Source organism: Oncorhynchus nerka, linkage group LG2 (genome assembly GCF_034236695.1).
Source record: "Oncorhynchus nerka isolate Pitt River linkage group LG2, Oner_Uvic_2.0, whole genome shotgun sequence".
Taxonomy (NCBI): Eukaryota; Metazoa; Chordata; class Actinopteri; order Salmoniformes; family Salmonidae; genus Oncorhynchus; species Oncorhynchus nerka.
Genome location: NC_088397.1, coordinates 3,365,200 through 3,384,299, shown reverse-complemented (window position 1 = coordinate 3,384,299; position 19,100 = coordinate 3,365,200).

Below are 19,100 nucleotides of genomic sequence, written 5' to 3'. Positions count from 1 at the left end.
TAGTGCAGAAGCACTGTGGCTTCTATACAGACACTCAGCAGGATGTTAATGACCTGAAGTAGTGCAGAAGCACTGTGGCTTCTATACAGACTCTTAGCAGGATGTTAATGACCTGAAGTAGTGCAGAAGAGCACTGTGGCTTCTATACAGACACTGAGCAGGATGTTAATGACCTGAAGTAGTGCAGAAGCACTGTGGCTTCTATACAGACTCTTAGCAGGATGTTAATGACCTGAAGTAGTGCAGAAGCACTGTGGCTTCTATACAGACACTGAGCAGGATGTTAATGACCTGAAGTAGTGCAGAAGCACTGTGGCTTCTATACAGACACTTAGCAGGATGTTAATGACCTGAAGTAGTGCAGAAGCACTGTGGCTTCTATACAGCAGGATGTTAATGACCTGAAGTAGTGCAGAAGCACTGTGGCTTCTATACAGACTCTTAGCAGGATGTTAATGACCTGAAGTAGTGCAGAAGCTCTGTGGCTTCTATACAGCAGGATGTTAATGACCTAAAGTAGTGCAGAAGCACTGTGGCTTCTATACAGCAGGATGTTAATGACCTGAAGTAGTGCAGAAGCACTGTGGCTTCTATACAGACACTTAGCAGGATGTTAATGACCTGAAGTAGTGCAGAAGCACTGTGGCTTCTATACAGACTCTTAGCAGGATGTTAATGACCTGAAGTAGTGCAGAAGAGCACTGTGGCTTCTATACAGACACTCAGCAGGATGTTAATGACCTGAAGTAGTGCAAAAGAGCACTGTGGCTTCTATACAGACACTTAGCAGGATGTTAATGACCTGAAGTAGTGCAGAAGCACTGTGGCCTCTATACAGACTCTTAGCAGGATGTTAATGACCTGAAGTAGTGTAGAAGCACTGTGGCTTCTATACAGACTCTTAGCAGGATGTTAATGACCTGAAGTAGTGCAGAAGCACTGTGGCTTCTATACAGACACTCAGCAGGATGTTAATGACCTGAAGTAGTGCAGAAGCACTGTGGCTTCTATACAGACACTCAGCAGGATGTTAATGACCTGAAGTAGTGCAGAAGCACTGTGGCTTCTATACAGACACTCAGCAGGATGTTAATGACCTGAAGTAGTGCAGAAGCACTGTGGCTTCTATACAGACACTCAGCAGGATGTTAATGACCTGAAGTAGTGCAGAAGCACTGTGGCTTCTATACAGACACTCAGCAGGATGTTAATGACCTGAAGTAGTGCAGAAGCACTGTGGCTTCTATACAGACACTCAGCAGGATGTTAATGACCTGAAGTAGTGCAGAAGCACTGTGGCTTCTATACAGACACTTAGCAGGATGTTAATGACCTGAAGTAGTGCAGAAGCACTGTGGCTTCTATACAGCAGGATGTTAATGACCTGAAGTCGTGCAGAAGCACTGTGGCTTCTATACAGACACTTAGCAGGATGTTAATGACCTGAAGTAGTGCAGAAGCACTGTGGTTTCTATACAGACTCTTAGCAGGATGTTAATGACCTGAAGTAGTGTAGAAGCACTGTGGCTTCTATACAGACACTTAGCATGATGTTAATGACCTGAAGTAGTGTAGAAGCACTGTGGCTTCTATACAGACACTTAGCAGGATGTTAATGACCTGAAGTAGTGCAGAAGCACTGTGGCTTCTATACAGACACTCAGCAGGATGTTAATGACCTGAAGTAGTGCAGAAGCACTGTGGCTTCTATACAGACACTCAGCAGGATGTTAATGACCTGAAGTAGTGCAGAAGCACTGTGGCTTCTATACAGACTCTTAGCAGGATGTTAATGACCTGAAGTAGTGCAGAAGCACTGTGGCTTCTATACAGACACTTAGCAGGATGTTATTGACCTGAAGTAGTGCAGAAGCACTGTGGCTTCTATACAGCAGGATGTTAATGACCTGAAGTATTGCAGAAGCACTGTGGCTTCTATACAGACTCTTAGCAGGATGTTAATGACCTGAAGTAGTGCAGAAGCTCTGTGGCTTCTATACAGCAGGATGTTAATGACCTAAAGTAGTGCAGAAGCACTGTGGCTTCTATACAGCAGGATGTTAATGACCTGAAGTAGTGCAGAAGCACTGTGGCTTCTATACAGACACTTAGCAGGATGTTAATGACCTGAAGTAGTGCAGAAGAGCACTGTGGCTTCTATACAGACACTCAGCAGGATGTTAATGACCTGAAGTAGTGCAAAAGAGCACTGTGGCTAATATACAGACACTTAGCAGGATGTTAATGACCTGAAGTAGTACAGAAGCACTGTGGCTTCTATACAGAAACTTAGCAGGATGTTAATGACCTGAAGTAGTGCAGAAGCACTGTGGCTTCTATACAGACACTCAGCAGGATGTTAATGACCTGAAGTAGTGCAGAAGCACTGTGGCTTCTAATGACCTGAAGTAGTGCAGAAGCACTGTGGCTTCCATACAGCAGGATGTTAATGACCTGAAGTAGTGCAGAAGCACTGTGGCTTCTATACAGACACTCAGCAGGATGTTAATGACCTGAAGTAGTGCAGAAGCACTGTGGCTTCTATACAGACACTTAGCAGGTTGTTAATGACCTGAAGTAGTGCAGAAACACTGTGGCTTCTATACAGACACTTAGCAGGATGTTAATGACCTGAAGTAGTGCAGAAGCACTGTGGCTTCTATACAGACACTTAGCAGGATGTTAATGACCTGAAGTAGTGCAGAAGCACTGTGGCTTCTATACAGCAGGATGTTAATGACCTGAAGTAGTGCAGAAGCACTGTGGCTTCTATACAGACTCTTAGCAGGATGTTAATGACCTGAAGTAGTGCAGAAGCTCTGTGGCTTCTATACAGCAGGATGTTAATGACCTAAAGTAGTGCAGAAGCACTGTGGCTTCTATACAGCAGGATGTTAATGACCTGAAGTAGTGCAGAAGCACTGTGGCTTCTATACAGACACTTAGCAGGATGTTAATGACCTGAAGTAGTGCAGAAGCACTGTGGCTTCTATACAGACTCTTAGCAGGATATTAATGACCTGAAGTAGTGCAGAAGAGCACTGTGGCATCTATACAGACACTCAGCAGGATGTTAATGACCTGAAGTAGTGCAAAAGAGCACTGTGGCTTCTATACAGACACTTAGCAGGATGTTAATGACCTGAAGTAGTGCAGAAGCACTGTGGCCTCTATACAGACTCTTAGCAGGATGTTAATGACCTGAAGTAGTGTAGAAGCATTGTGGCTTCTATACAGACACTTAGCAGGATGTTAATGACCTGAAGTAGTGCAGAAGCACTGTGGCTTCTATACAGACACTCAGCAGGATGTTAATGACCTGAAGTAGTGCAGAAGCACTGTGGCTTCTATACAGACACTCAGCAGGATGTTAATGACCTGAAGTAGTGCAGAAGCACTGTGGCTTCTATACAGACACTTAGCAGGATGTTAATGACCTGAAGTAGTGCAGAAGCACTGTGGCTTCTATACAGACACTTAGCAGGATGTTATTGACCTGAAGTAGTGCAGAAGCACTGTGGCTTCTATACAGCAGGATGTTAATGACCTGAAGTATTGCAGAAGCACTGTGGCTTCTATACAGACTCTTAGCAGGATGTTAATGACCTGAAGTAGTGCAGAAGCACTGTGGCTTCTATACAGACTCTTAGCAGGATGTTAATGACCTGAAGTAGTGCAGAAGCACTGTGGCTTCTATACAGAAACTTAGCAGGATGTTAATGACCTGAAGTAGTGCAGAAGCACTGTGGCTTCTATACAGACACTCAGCAGGATGTTAATGACCTGAAGTAGTGCAGAAGCACTGTGGCTTCTAATGACCTGAAGTAGTGCAGAAGCACTGTGGCTTCTATACAGCAGGATGTTAATGACCTGAAGTAGTGCAGAAGCACTGTGGCTTCTATACAGCAGGATGTTAATGACCTGAAGTAGTGCAGAAGCACTGTGGCTTCTATACAGACACTCAGCAGGATGTTAATGACCTGAAGTAGTGCAGAAACACTGTGGCTTCTATACAGACACTTAGCAGGATGTTAATGACCTGAAGTAGTGCAGAAGCACTGTGGCTTCTATACAGACTCTCAGCAGGATGTTAATGACCTGAAGTAGTGCAGAAGCACTGTGGCTTCTATACAGACACTTAGCAGGATGTTAATGACCTGAAGTAGTGCAGAAGCACTGTGGCTTCTATACAGACTCTTAGCAGGATGTTAATGACCTGAAGTAGTGCAGAAGCTCTGTGGCTTCTATACAGCAGGATGTTAATGACCTAAAGTAGTGCAGAAGCACTGTGGCTTCTATACAGCAGGATGTTAATGACCTGAAGTAGTGCAGAAGCACTGTGGCTTCTATACAGACACTTAGCAGGATGTTAATGACCTGAAGTAGTGCAGAAGCACTGTGGCTTCTATACAGCAGGATGTTAATGACCTGAAGTAGTGCAGAAGCACTGTGGCTTCTATACAGACACTCAGCAGGATGTTAATGACCTGAAGTAGTGCAGAAGCACTGTGGCTTCTATACAGACACTTAGCAGGATGTTAATGACCTGAAGTAGTGCAGAAACACTGTGGCTTCTATACAGACACTTAGCAGGATGTTAATGACCTGAAGTAGTGCAGAAGCACTGTGGCTTCTATACAGACTCTTAGCAGGATGTTAATGACCTGAAGTAGTGCAGAAGAGCACTGTGGCTTCTATACAGACACTGAGCAGGATGTTAATGACCTGAAGTAGTGCAGAAGCACTGTGGCTTCTATACAGACACTTAGCAGGATGTTAATGACCTGAAGTAGTGCAGAAGCACTGTGGCTTCTATACAGACACTTAGCAGGATGTTAATGACCTGAAGTAGTGCAGAAGCACTGTGGCTTCTATACAGACTCTTAGCAGGATGTTAATGACCTGAAGTAGTGTAGAAGCACTGTGGCTTCTATACAGCAGGATGTTAATGACCTGAAGTAGTGCAGAAGCACTGTGGCTTCTATACAGACACTGAGCAGGATGTTAATGACCTGAAGTAGTGCAGAAGCACTGTGGCTTCTATACAGACACCTAGCAGGATGTTAATGACCTGAAGTAGTGCAGAAGCACTGTGGCTTCTATACAGCAGGATGTTAATGACCTGAAGTAGTGCAGAAGCACTGTGGCTTCTATACAGACTCTTAGCAGGATGTTAATGACCTGAAGTAGTGTAAAAGCACTGTGGCTTCTATACAGCAGGATGTTAATGACCTGAAGTAGTGCAGAAGCACTGTGGCTTCTATACAGACACTGAGCAGGATGTTAATGACCTGAAGTAGTGCAGAAGCACTGTGGCTTCTATACAGACACTTAGCAGGATGTTAATGACCTGAAGTAGTGCAGAAGCACTGTGGCTTCTATACAGCAGGATGTTAATGACCTGAAGTAGTGCAGAAGCACTGTGGCTTCTATACAGCAGGATGTTAATGACCTAAAGTAGTGCAGAAGCACTGTGGCTTCTATACAGACACTTAGCAGGATGTTAATGACCTGAAGTAGTGCAGAAGCACTGTGGCTTCTATACAGACTCTTAGCAGGATGTTAATGACCTGAAGTAGTGCAGAAGAGCACTGTGGCTTCTATACAGACACTCAGCAGGATGTTAATGACCTGAAGTAGTGCAAAAGAGCACTGTGGCTTCTATACAGACACTTAGCAGGATGTTAATGACCTGAAGTAGTGCAGAAGCACTGTGGCTTCTATACAGACACTTAGCAGGATGTTAATGACCTGAAGTAGTGCAGAAGCACTGTGGCTTCTATACAGACTCTTAGCAGGATGTTAATGACCTGAAGTAGTGCAGAAGCACTGTGGCTTCTATACAGCAGGATGTTAATGACCTGAAGTAGTGCAGAAGCACTGTGGCTTCTATACAGCAGGATGTTAATGACCTGAAGTAGTGCAGAAGCACTGTGGCTTCTATACAGACACTTAGCAGGATGTTAATGACCTGAAGTAGTGCAGAAGCACTGTGGCTTCTATACAGCAGGATGTTAATGACCTGAAGTAGTGCAGAAGCACTGTGGCTTCTATACAGACACTCAGCAGGATGTTAATGACCTGAAGTAGTGCAGAAGCACTGTGGCTTCTATACAGACACTTAGCAGGATGTTAATGACCTGAAGTAGTGCAGAAGCACTGTGGCTTCTATACAGACACTTAGCAGGATGTTAATGACCTGAAGTAGTGCAGAAGCACTGTGGCTTCTATACAGACTCTTAGCAGGATGTTAATGACCTGAAGTAGTGCAGAAGCACTGTGGCTTCTATACAGACACTGAGCAGGATGTTAATGACCTGAAGTAGTGCAGAAGCACTGTGGCTTCTATACAGACACTTAGCAGGATGTTAATGACCTGAAGTAGTGCAGAAGCACTGTGGCTTCTATACAGACACTTAGCAGGATGTTAATGACCTGAAGTAGTGCAGAAGCACTGTGGCTTCTATACAGACTCTTAGCAGGATGTTAATGACCTGAAGTAGTGTAGAAGCACTGTGGCTTCTATACAGCAGGATGTTAATGACCTGAAGTAGTGCAGAAGCACTGTGGCTTCTATACAGACACTGAGCAGGATGTTAATGACCTGAAGTAGTGCAGAAGCACTGTGGCTTCTATACAGACACCTAGCAGGATGTTAATGACCTGAAGTAGTGCAGAAGCACTGTGGCTTCTATACAGCAGGATGTTAATGACCTGAAGTAGTGCAGAAGCACTGTGGCTTCTATACAGACTCTTAGCAGGATGTTAATGACCTGAAGTAGTGTAGAAGCACTGTGGCTTCTATACAGCAGGATGTTAATGACCTGAAGTAGTGCAGAAGCACTGTGGCTTCTATACAGACACTGAGCAGGATGTTAATGACCTGAAGTAGTGCAGAAGCACTGTGGCTTCTATACAGACACTTAGCAGGATGTTAATGACCTGAAGTAGTGCAGAAGCACTGTGGCTTCTATACAGCAGGATGTTAATGACCTGAAGTAGTGCAGAAGCACTGTGGCTTCTATACAGACTCTTAGCAGGATGTTAATGACCTGAAGTAGTGCAGAAGCTCTGTGGCTTCTATACAGCAGGATGTTAATGACCTAAAGTAGTGCAGAAGCACTGTGGCTTCTATACAGCAGGATGTTAATGACCTGAAGTAGTGCAGAAGCACTGTGGCTTCTATACAGACACTTAGCAGGATGTTAATGACCTGAAGTAGTGCAGAAGCACTGTGGCTTCTATACAGACTCTTAGCAGGATGTTAATGACCTGAAGTAGTGCAGAAGAGCACTGTGGCTTCTATACAGACACTCAGCAGGATGTTAATGACCTGAAGTAGTGCAAAAGAGCACTGTGGCTTCTATACAGACACTTAGCAGGATGTTAATGACCTGAAGTAGTGCAGAAGCACTGTGGCTTCTATACAGAAACTTAGCAGGATGTTAATGACCTGAAGTAGTGCAGAAGCACTGTGGCTTCTATACAGACACTCAGCAGGATGTTAATGACCTGAAGTAGTGCAGAAGCACACTGTGGCTAATGACCTGAAGTAGTGCAGAAGCACTGTGGCTTCTATACAGCAGGATGTTAATGACCTGAAGTAGTGCAGAAGCACTGTGGCTTCTATACAGCAGGATGTTAATGACCTGAAGTAGTGCAGAAGCACTGTGGCTTCTATACAGACACTCAGCAGGATGTTAATGACCTGAAGTAGTGCAGAAGCACTGTGGCTTCTAATGACCTGAAGTAGTGCAGAAGCACTGTGGCTTCTATACAGCAGGATGTTAATGACCTGAAGTAGTGCAGAAGCACTGTGGCTTCTATACAGCAGGATGTTAATGACCTGAAGTAGTGCAGAAGCACTGTGGCTTCTATACAGACACTTAGCAGGATGTTAATGACCTGAAGTAGTGCAGAAACACTGTGGCTTCTATACAGACACTTAGCAGGATGTTAATGACCTGAAGTAGTGCAGAAGCACTGTGGCTTCTATACAGACTCTTAGCAGGATGTTAATGACCTGAAGTAGTGCAGAAGAGCACTGTGGCTTCTATACAGACACTGAGCAGGATGTTAATGACCTGAAGTAGTGCAGAAGCACTGTGGCTTCTATACAGACACTTAGCAGGATGTTAATGACCTGAAGTAGTGCAGAAGCACTGTGGCTTCTATACAGACACTTAGCAGGATGTTAATGACCTGAAGTAGTGCAGAAGCACTGTGGCTTCTATACAGACTCTTAGCAGGATGTTAATGACCTGAAGTAGTGTAGAAGCACTGTGGCTTCTATACAGCAGGATGTTAATGACCTGAAGTAGTGCAGAAGCACTGTGGCTTCTATACAGACACTGAGCAGGATGTTAATGACCTGAAGTAGTGCAGAAGCACTGTGGCTTCTATACAGCAGGATGTTAATGACCTGAAGTAGTGCAGAAGCACTGTGGCTTCTATACAAACTCTTAGCAGGATGTTAATGACCTGAAGTAGTGCAGAAGCTCTGTGGCTTCTATACAGCAGGATGTTAATGACCTAAAGTAGTGCAGAAGCACTGTGGCTTCTATACAGCAGGATGTTAATGACCTGAAGTAGTGCAGAAGCACTGTGGCTTCTATACAGACTCTTAGCAGGATGTTAATGACCTGAAGTAGTGCAGAAGAGCACTGTGGCTTCTATACAGACACTCAGCAGGATGTTAATGACCTGAAGTAGTGCAAAAGAGCACTGTGGCTTCTATACAGACACTTAGCAGGATGTTAATGACCTGAAGTAGTGCAGAAGCACTGTGGCTTCTATACAGCAGGATGTTAATGACCTGAAGTAGTGCAGAAGCACTGTGGCTTCTATACAGACACTCAGCAGGATGTTAATGACCTGAAGTAGTGCAGAAGCACTGTGGCTTCTATACAGACACTTAGCAGGATGTTAATGACCTGAAGTAGTGCAGAAGCACTGTGGCTTCTATACAGACACTTAGCAGGATGTTAATGACCTGAAGTAGTGCAGAAGCACTGTGGCTTCTATACAGACTCTTAGCAGGATGTTAATGACCTGAAGTAGTGCAGAAGAGCACTGTGGCTTCTATACAGACACTGAGCAGGATGTTAATGACCTGAAGTAGTGCAGAAGCACTGTGGCTTCTATACAGACACTTAGCAGGATGTTAATGACCTGAAGTAGTGCAAAAGAGCACTGTGGCTTCTATACAGACACTCAGCAGGATGTTAATGACCTGAAGTAGTGCAAAAGAGCACTGTGGCTTCTATACAGACACTTAGCAGGATGTTAATGACCTGAAGTAGTGCAGAAGCACTGTGGCTTCTATACAGCAGGATGTTAATGACCTGAAGTAGTGCAAAAGCACTGTGGCTTCTATACAGACACTCAGCAGGATGTTAATGACCTGAAGTAGTGCAGAAGCACTGTGGCTTCTATACAGACACTTAGCAGGATGTTAATGACCTGAAGTAGTGCAGAAGCACTGTGGCTTCTATACAGACACTTAGCAGGATGTTAATGACCTGAAGTAGTGCAGAAGCACTGTGGCTTCTATACAGACACTTAGCAGGATGTTAATGACCTGAAGTAGTGTAGAAGCACTGTGGCTTCTATACAGCAGGATGTTAATGACCTGAAGTAGTGCAGAAGCACTGTGGCTTCTATACAGACACTGAGCAGGATGTTAATGACCTGAAGTAGTGCAGAAGCACTGTGGCTTCTATACAGACACTTAGCAGGATGTTAATGACCTGAAGTAGTGCAGAAGCACTGTGGCTTCTATACAGACACTTAGCAGGATGTTAATGACCTGAAGTAGTGCAGAAGCACTGTGGCTTCTATACAGACTCTTAGCAGGATGTTAATGACCTGAAGTAGTGCAGAAGCTCTGTGGCTTCTATACAGCAGGATGTTAATGACCTAAAGTAGTGCAGAAGCACTGTGGCTTCTATACAGCAGGATGTTAATGACCTGAAGTAGTGCAGAAGCACTGTGGCTTCTATACAGCAGGATGTTAATGACCTGAAGTAGTGCAGAAGCACTGTGGCTTCTATACAGACACTTAGCAGGATGTTAATGACCTGAAGTAGTGCAGAAACACTGTGGCTTCTATACAGACACTTAGCAGGATGTTAATGACCTGAAGTAGTGCAGAAGCACTGTGGCTTCTATACAGACTCTTAGCAGGATGTTAATGACCTGAAGTAGTGCAGAAGAGCACTGTGGCTTCTATACAGACACTGAGCAGGATGTTAATGACCTGAAGTAGTGCAGAAGCACTGTGGCTTCTATACAGCAGGATGTTAATGACCTGAAGTAGTGCAGAAGCACTGTGGCTTCTATACAGACACTTAGCAGGATGTTAATGACCTGAAGTAGTGCAGAAGCACTGTGGCTTCTATACAGCAGGATGTTAATGACCTGAAGTAGTGCAGAAGCACTGTGGCTTCTATACAGACTCTTAGCAGGATGTTAATGACCTGAAGTAGTGCAGAAGCTCTGTGGCTTCTATACAGCAGGATGTTAATGACCTAAAGTAGTGCAGAAGCACTGTGGCTTCTATACAGCAGGATGTTAATGACCTGAAGTAGTGCAGAAGCACTGTGGCTTCTATACAGACTCTTAGCAGGATGTTAATGACCTGAAGTAGTGCAGAAGAGCACTGTGGCTTCTATACAGACACTCAGCAGGATGTTAATGACCTGAAGTAGTGCAAAAGAGCACTGTGGCTTCTATACAGACACTTAGCAGGATGTTAATGACCTGAAGTAGTGCAGAAGCACTGTGGCTTCTATACAGCAGGATGTTAATGACCTGAAGTAGTGCAAAAGCACTGTGGCTTCTATACAGACACTCAGCAGGATGTTAATGACCTGAAGTAGTGCAGAAGCTCTGTGGCTTCTATACAGCAGGATGTTAATGACCTAAAGTAGTGCAGAAGCACTGTGGCTTCTATACAGCAGGATGTTAATGACCTGAAGTAGTGCAGAAGCACTGTGGCTTCTATACAGACACTTAGCAGGATGTTAATGACCTGAAGTAGTGCAGAAACACTGTGGCTTCTATACAGACACTTAGCAGGATGTTAATGACCTGAAGTAGTGCAGAAGCACTGTGGCTTCTATACAGACACTGAGCAGGATGTTAATGACCTGAAGTAGTGCAGAAGCACTGTGGCTTCTATACAGACACTTAGCAGGATGTTAATGACCTGAAGTAGTGCAGAAGCACTGTGGCTTCTATACAGACACTTAGCAGGATGTTAATGACCTGAAGTAGTGCAGAAGCACTGTGGCTTCTATACAGACACTTAGCAGGATGTTAATGACCTGAAGTAGTGCAGAAGCACTGTGGCTTCTATACAGCAGGATGTTAATGACCTGAAGTAGTGCAGAAGCACTGTGGCTTCTATACAGACACTGAGCAGGATGTTAATGACCTGAAGTAGTGCAGAAGCACTGTGGCTTCTATACAGACACTTAGCAGGATGTTAATGACCTGAAGTAGTGCAGAAGCACTGTGGCTTCTATACAGCAGGATGTTAATGACCTGAAGTAGTGCAGAAGCACTGTGGCTTCTATACAGACTCTTAGCAGGATGTTAATGACCTGAAGTAGTGCAGAAGCTCTGTGGCTTCTATACAGCAGGATGTTAATGACCTAAAGTAGTGCAGAAGCACTGTGGCTTCTATACAGCAGGATGTTAATGACCTGAAGTAGTGCAGAAGCACTGTGGCTTCTATACAGACCTCAAGCTGAACCTCGGCAAGACGGAGCTGCTCTTCCTCCCGGGGAAGGACTGCCCATTCCATGATCTCGCCATCACGGTTGACAACTCCACTGTGTCCTCCTCCCATACAGAACCTTAGCGGATGTTAATGACCCTGAAGTCAACTAACATCAAGGCACTGTGGCCCGTTCTTGTAGGTTCATGCTCTACAACATCCGCAGGATGTTACCCTGCCTCACACAGGAAGCAGCGCAGGTCCTAATCCAGGCACTTGTCATCTCCCGTCTGGATTACTGCAACTCGCTGTTGGCTGGGCTCCCTGCCTGTGCCATTAACCCCTACAACTCATCCAGAACACCGCAGCCCGTCTGGTGTTCAACCTTCCCAAGTTCTCTCACGTCACCCCGCTCCTCCGCTCTCTCCACTGGCTTCCAGTTGCAGGATGTTAAAGACCATGGTGCTTGACGGAGCTGTGAGGGGAAGCACTCAGTACCTCCAGGCTCTGATCAGGCCCTATACCCAAACAAGGGATGTTATCCATGCCTCCCTACCACTGAGGAAGTACAGTGCAGCCCAGTCAAAACTGTTGGCTTCTGGCCCCCAATGGTGGAACAAACTCCCTCACGACGCCAGGATGTCAATCACCACCTTCCGGAGACACCTGAAACCCCACCTCTTTCAGGAATACCTAGGATAGGATAAAGTAATCCTTCTCACCCCCCCTTAAAAGATTTAGATGCACTATTGTAAAGTGGCTGTTCCACTGGATGTCTTAAGGTGAACGCACCAATTTGTAAGTCGCTCTGGATAAGAGCGTCTGCTAAATGACTTAAATGTAAATGTAAATGTATACAGACACTTAGCAGGATGTTAATGCCCTGAAGTAGTGCAGAAGCACTGTGGCCTCTATACAGACTCTTAGCAGGATGTTAATGACCTGAAGTAGTGCAGAAGCACTGTGGCTTCTATACAGACACTCAGCAGGATGTTAATGACCTGAAGTAGTGCAGAAGCACTGTGGCTTCTATACAGACACTCAGCAGGATGTTAATGACCTGAAGTAGTGCAGAAGCACTGTGGCTTCTATACAGACACTCAGCAGGATGTTAATGACCTGAAGTAGTGCAGAAGCACTGTGGCTTCTATACAGACACTTAGCAGGATGTTAATGACCTGAAGTAGTGCAGACGCATTGTGGCTTCTATACAGACACTTAGCAGGATGTTAATGACCTGAAGTAGTGCAGAAGCACTGTGGCTTCTATACAGCAGGATGTTAATGACCTGAAGTCGTGCAGAAGCACTGTGGCTTCTATACAGACACTTAGCAGGATGTTAATGACCTGAAGTAGTGCAGAAGCACTGTGGCTTCTATACAGACACTCAGCAGGATGTTAATGACCTGAAGTAGTGCAGAAGCACTGTGGCTTCTATACAGACTCTTAGCAGGATGTTAATGACCTGAAGTAGTGTAGAAGCACTGTGGCTTCTATACAGACACTTAGCAGGATGTTAATGACCTGAAGTAGTGCAGAAGCACTGTGGCTTCTATACAGACACTCAGCAGGATGTTAATGACCTGAAGTAGTGCAGAAGCACTGTGGCTTCTATACAGCAGGATGTTAATGACCTGAAGTAGTGCAGAAGCACTGTGGCTTCTATACAGACTCTTAGCAGGATGTTAATGACCTGAAGTAGTGCAGAAGCACTGTGGCTTCTATACAGACTCTTAGCAGGATGTTAATGACCTGAAGTAGTGCAGAAGCACTGTGGCTTCTATACAGACACTCAGCAGGATGTTAATGACCTGAAGTAGTGCAGAAGCACTGTGGCTTCTATACAGACACTTAGCAGGATGTTAATGACCTGAAGTAGTGCAGAAACACTGTGGCTTCTATACAGACACTTAGCAGGATGTTAATGACCTGAAGTAGTGCAGAAGCACTGTGGCTTCTATACAGACTCTTAGCAGGATGTTAATGACCTGAAGTAGTGCAGAAGAGCACTGTGGCTTCTATACAGACACTGAGCAGGATGTTAATGACCTGAAGTAGTGCAGAAGCACTGTGGCTTCTATACAGACTCTTAGCAGGATGTTAATGACCTGAAGTAGTGCAGAAGCTCTGTGGCTTCTATACAGCAGGATGTTAATGACCTAAAGTAGTGCAGAAGCACTGTGGCTTCTATACAGCAGGATGTTAATGACCTGAAGTAGTGCAGACGCATTGTGGCTTCTATACAGACACTTAGCAGGATGTTAATGACCTGAAGTAGTGCAGAAGCACTGTGGCTTCTATACAGCAGGATGTTAATGACCTGAAGTCGTGCAGAAGCACTGTGGCTTCTATACAGACACTTAGCAGGATGTTAATGACCTGAAGTAGTGCAGAAGCACTGTGGCTTCTATACAGCAGGATGTTAATGACCTGAAGTAGTGCAGAAGCACTGTGACTTCTATACAGACACTCAGCAGGATGTTAATGACCTGAAGTAGTGCAGAAGCACTGTGGCTTCTATACAGACACTCAGCAGGATGTTAATGACCTGAAGTAGTGCAGAAGCACTGTGGCTTCTATACAGACTCTTAGCAGGATGTTAATGACCTGAAGTAGTGTAGAAGCACTGTGGCTTCTATACAGACACTTAGCAGGATGTTAATGACCTGAAGTAGTGCAGAAGCACTGTGGCTTCTATACAGACACTCAGCAGGATGTTAATGACCTGAAGTAGTGCAGAAGCACTGTGGCTTCTATACAGCAGGATGTTAATGACCTGAAGTAGTGCAGAAGCACTGTGGCTTCTATACAGACTCTTAGCAGGATGTTAATGACCTGAAGTAGTGCAGAAGCACTGTGGCTTCTATACAGACTCTTAGCAGGATGTTAATGACCTGAAGTAGTGCAGAAGCACTGTGGCTTCTATACAGACACTCAGCAGGATGTTAATGACCTGAAGTAGTGCAGAAGCACTGTGGCTTCTATACAGACACTTAGCAGGATGTTAATGACCTGAAGTAGTGCAGACGCATTGTGGCTTCTATACAGACACTTAGCAGGATGTTAATGACCTGAAGTAGTGCAGAAGCACTGTGGCTTCTATACAGCAGGATGTTAATGACCTGAAGTCGTGCAGAAGCACTGTGGCTTCTATACAGACACTTAGCAGGATGTTAATGACCTGAAGTAGTGCAGAAGCACTGTGGCTTCTATACAGCAGGATGTTAATGACCTGAAGTAGTGCAGAAGCACTGTGCCTTCTATACAGACACTCAGCAGGATGTTAATGACCTGAAGTAGTGCAGAAGCACTGTGGCTTCTATACAGACACTCAGCAGGATGTTAATGACCTGAAGTAGTGCAGAAGCACTGTGGCTTCTATACAGACTCTTAGCAGGATGTTAATGACCTGAAGTAGTGCAGAAGCACTGTGGCTTCTATACAGACACTTAGCAGGATGTTAATGACCTGAAGTAGTGCAGAAGCACTGTGGCTTCTATACAGACACTCAGCAGGATGTTAATGACCTGAAGTAGTGCAGAAGCACTGTGGCTTCTATACAGCAGGATGTTAATGACCTGAAGTAGTGCAGAAGCACTGTGGCTTCTATACAGACTCTTAGCAGGATGTTAATGACCTGAAGTAGTGCAGAAGCACTGTGGCTTCTATACAGACTCTTAGCAGGATGTTAATGACCTGAAGTAGTGCAGAAGCACTGTGGCTTCTATACAGACACTCAGCAGGATGTTAATGACCTGAAGTAGTGCAGAAGCACTGTGGCTTCTATACAGACACTTAGCAGGATGTTAATGACCTGAAGTAGTGCAGAAGCACTGTGGCTTCTATACAGACACTTAGCAGGATGTTAATGACCTGAAGTAGTGCAGAAGCACTGTGGCTTCTATACAGCAGGATGTTAATGACCTGAAGTAGTGCAGAAGCACTGTGGCTTCTATACAGACACTTAGCAGGATGTTAATGACCTGAAGTAGTGCAGAAGCACTGTGGCTTCTATACAGCAGGATGTTAATGACCTGAAGTAGTGCAGAAGCACTGTGGCTTCTATACAGACACTCAGCAGGATGTTAATGACCTGAAGTAGTGCAGAAGCACTGTGGCTTCTATACAGACACTCAGCAGGATGTTAATGACCTGAAGTAGTGCAGAAGCACTGTGGCTTCTATACAGACACTCAGCAGGATGTTAATGACCTGAAGTAGTGCAGAAGCACTGTGGCTTCTATACAGCAGGATGTTAATGACCTGAAGTAGTGCAGAAGCACTGTGGCTTCTATACAGACACTTAGCAGGATGTTAATGACCTGAAGTAGTGCAGAAGCACTGTGGCTTCTATACAGCAGGATGTTAATGACCTGAAGTAGTGCAGAAGCACTGTGGCTTCTATACAGCAGGATGTTAATGACCTGAAGTAGTGCAGAAGCACTGTGGCTTCTATACAGCAGGATGTTAATGACCTGAAGTAGTGCAGAAGCACTGTGGCTTCTATACAGCAGGATGTTAATGACCTGAAGTAGTGCAGAAGCACTGTGGCTTCTATACAGACACTCAGCAGGATGTTAATGACCTGAAGTAGTGCAGAAGCACTGTGGCTTCTATACAGCAGGATGTTAATGACCTGAAGTAGTGCAGAAGCACTGTGGCTTCTATACAGACACTCAGCAGGATGTTAATGACCTGAAGTAGTGCAGAAGCACTGTGGCTTCTATACAGCAGGATGTTAATGACCTGAAGTAGTGCAGAAGCACTGTGGCTTCTATACAGACACTCAGCAGGATGTTAATGACCTGAAGTAGTGTAGAAGCACTGTGGCTTCTATACAGCAGGATGTTAATGACCTGAAGTAGTGCAGAAGCACTGTGGCTTCTATACAGACACTCAGCAGGATGTTAATGACCTGAAGTAGTGTAGAAGCACTGTGGCTTCTATACAGCAGGATGTTAATGACCTGAAGTAGTGCAGAAGCACTGTGGCTTCTATACAGACACTCAGCAGGATGTTAATGACCTGAAGTAGTGTAGAAGCACTGTGGCTTCTATACAGCAGGATGTTAATGACCTGAAGTAGTGCAGAAGCACTGTGGCTTCTATACAGACACTCAGCAGGATGTTAATGACCTGAAGTAGTGCAGAAGCACTGTGGCTTCTATACAGACACTTAGCAGGATGTTAATGACCTGAAGTAGTGCAGAAGCACTGTTGCTTCTATACAGCAGGATGTTAATGACCTGAAGTAGTGCAGAAGCACTGTGGCTTCTATACAGACACTCAGCAGGATGTTAATGACCTGAAGTAGTGTAGAAGCACTGTGGCTTCTATACAGCAGGATGTTAATGACCTGAAGTAGTGCAGAAGCACTGTGGCTTCTATACAGCAGGATGTTAATGACCTGAAGTAGTGCAGAAGCACTGTGGCTTCTATACAGACTCTCAGCAGGATGTTAATGACCTGAAGTAGTGCAGAAGCACTGTGGCTTCTATACAGACTCTCAGCAGGATGTCTGTGAAGCACCAGGGATCAAATACAACTTTATTTATAGACCTACAACAAATGGATTTTAAGGTGTTTTTAACAAATAAAAGGCAGAGTTATATTAATAACATGAACTAAACTAAATGAGACAATGGTAAGATATTAGATGATATGAGTGACTAATGTAGAGTTATATTAATAACATGAACTAAACTAAATGGTAAGATATTAGATGATATGAGTGACTAAGGCAGAGTTATATTAATAACATGAACTAAACTAAATGAGACAATGGTAAGATATTAGATGATATGAGTGACTAAGGCAGAGTTATATTAATAACATGAACTAAACTAAATGAGACAATGGTAAGATATTAGATGATATGAGTGACTAATGTAGAGTTATATTAATATGAGTGACTAATGTAGAGTTATATTAATAACATGAACTAAACTAAATGAGACAATGGTAAGATAATAGATGATACGAGTGACCAAGGCAGCATTGTATTAATAACATAAATCCCATATAGAAACAGAAATAAAGTAGATCAAATGTCTGGGACGACTAAACACACCCTGAGTAAAAGCTCTGCTAGAAAGGTCTTATTAAGATCCTTCTAGAAAATATCTACGTTTAAAAAAAAAAATGAGGCTCTTGTAAATGAGGCTCTTGTAAATGAGGCTCTTGTAAATGAGGCTCTTGTAAATGAGGCTCTTGTAAATGAGGCTCTTGTAAATGAGGCTCTTGTAAATTAGGCTCTTGTAAATGAGGCTCTTGTAAATGAGGCTCTTGTAAATGAGGCTCTTGTAAATGAGCGTCGTCGTAGGTGGAAGGAGGTGAGGACCAAGGTGCAGCGTGGGAAGTGTGCATATTCCCTTAATGAAGAACAATGAAACAATAAATAACACGACAAAATGAACGTTCCTGAATGGTGCTGGAAAAAACACTGAACAGAAAATAAACACTCACGAAAACCCAGGTGGGAAAAGGCTACCTAAGTATGATTCTCACTCAATCAGAGACAACTAACGACACCTGCCTCTGATTGAGAACCATACCAGGCCAAACACATAAACACAACATAGAAAAACAAACATAGACTTCCCACCCCAACTCACTCCCCTGACCAGACTAAAACAAAGACAAAACAAAGGAACTAAGGTCAGAACGTAACAGCTCTGCTCTGATCTGGAGGGAGATTCACATTCAACAGTTTCTGAGGTTCTGGTCTGGTCTGGAGGGAGGGAGGGAGGTTCACATCCAACAGTTTCTGAGGTTCTGGTCTGGTCTGGAGGGAGGGAGGGAGGTTCACATCCAACAGTTTCTGAGGTTCTGGTCTGGTCTGGTGGGAGGGAGGTTCACATTCAACAGTTTCTGAGGTTCTGGTCTGGTCTGGAGGGAGGGAGGTTCCCATTCAACAGTTTCTGAGGTTCTGGTCTGGTCTGGAGGGAGGGAGGTTCCCATTCAACAGTTTCTGAGGTTCTGGTCTGGTCTGGAGGGAGGTTCACATTCAACAGCTTCTGAGGTTCTGGTCTGGAGGGAGGGAGGTTCACATTCAACAGCTACGGAGGTTCTGGTCTGGCGGGAGGGAGGTTCACATTCAACAGTTTCTGAGGCTCTGGTCTGGAGGGAGGGAGGTTCACATTCAACAGTTTCTGAGGCTCTGGTCTGGTATGGAGGGAGGGAGGTTCACATCCAACAGCTTCTGAGGTTCTGGTCTGGAGGGAGGGAGGTTCACATCCAACAGCTTCTGAGGTTCTGGTCTGGAGGGAGGGAGGTTCACATCCAACAGCTTCTGAGGTTCTGGTCTGGAGGGAGGGAGGTTCACATCCAACAGCTTCTGAGGTTCTGGTCTGGTCTGAAGGGAGGTTCACATCCAGCATA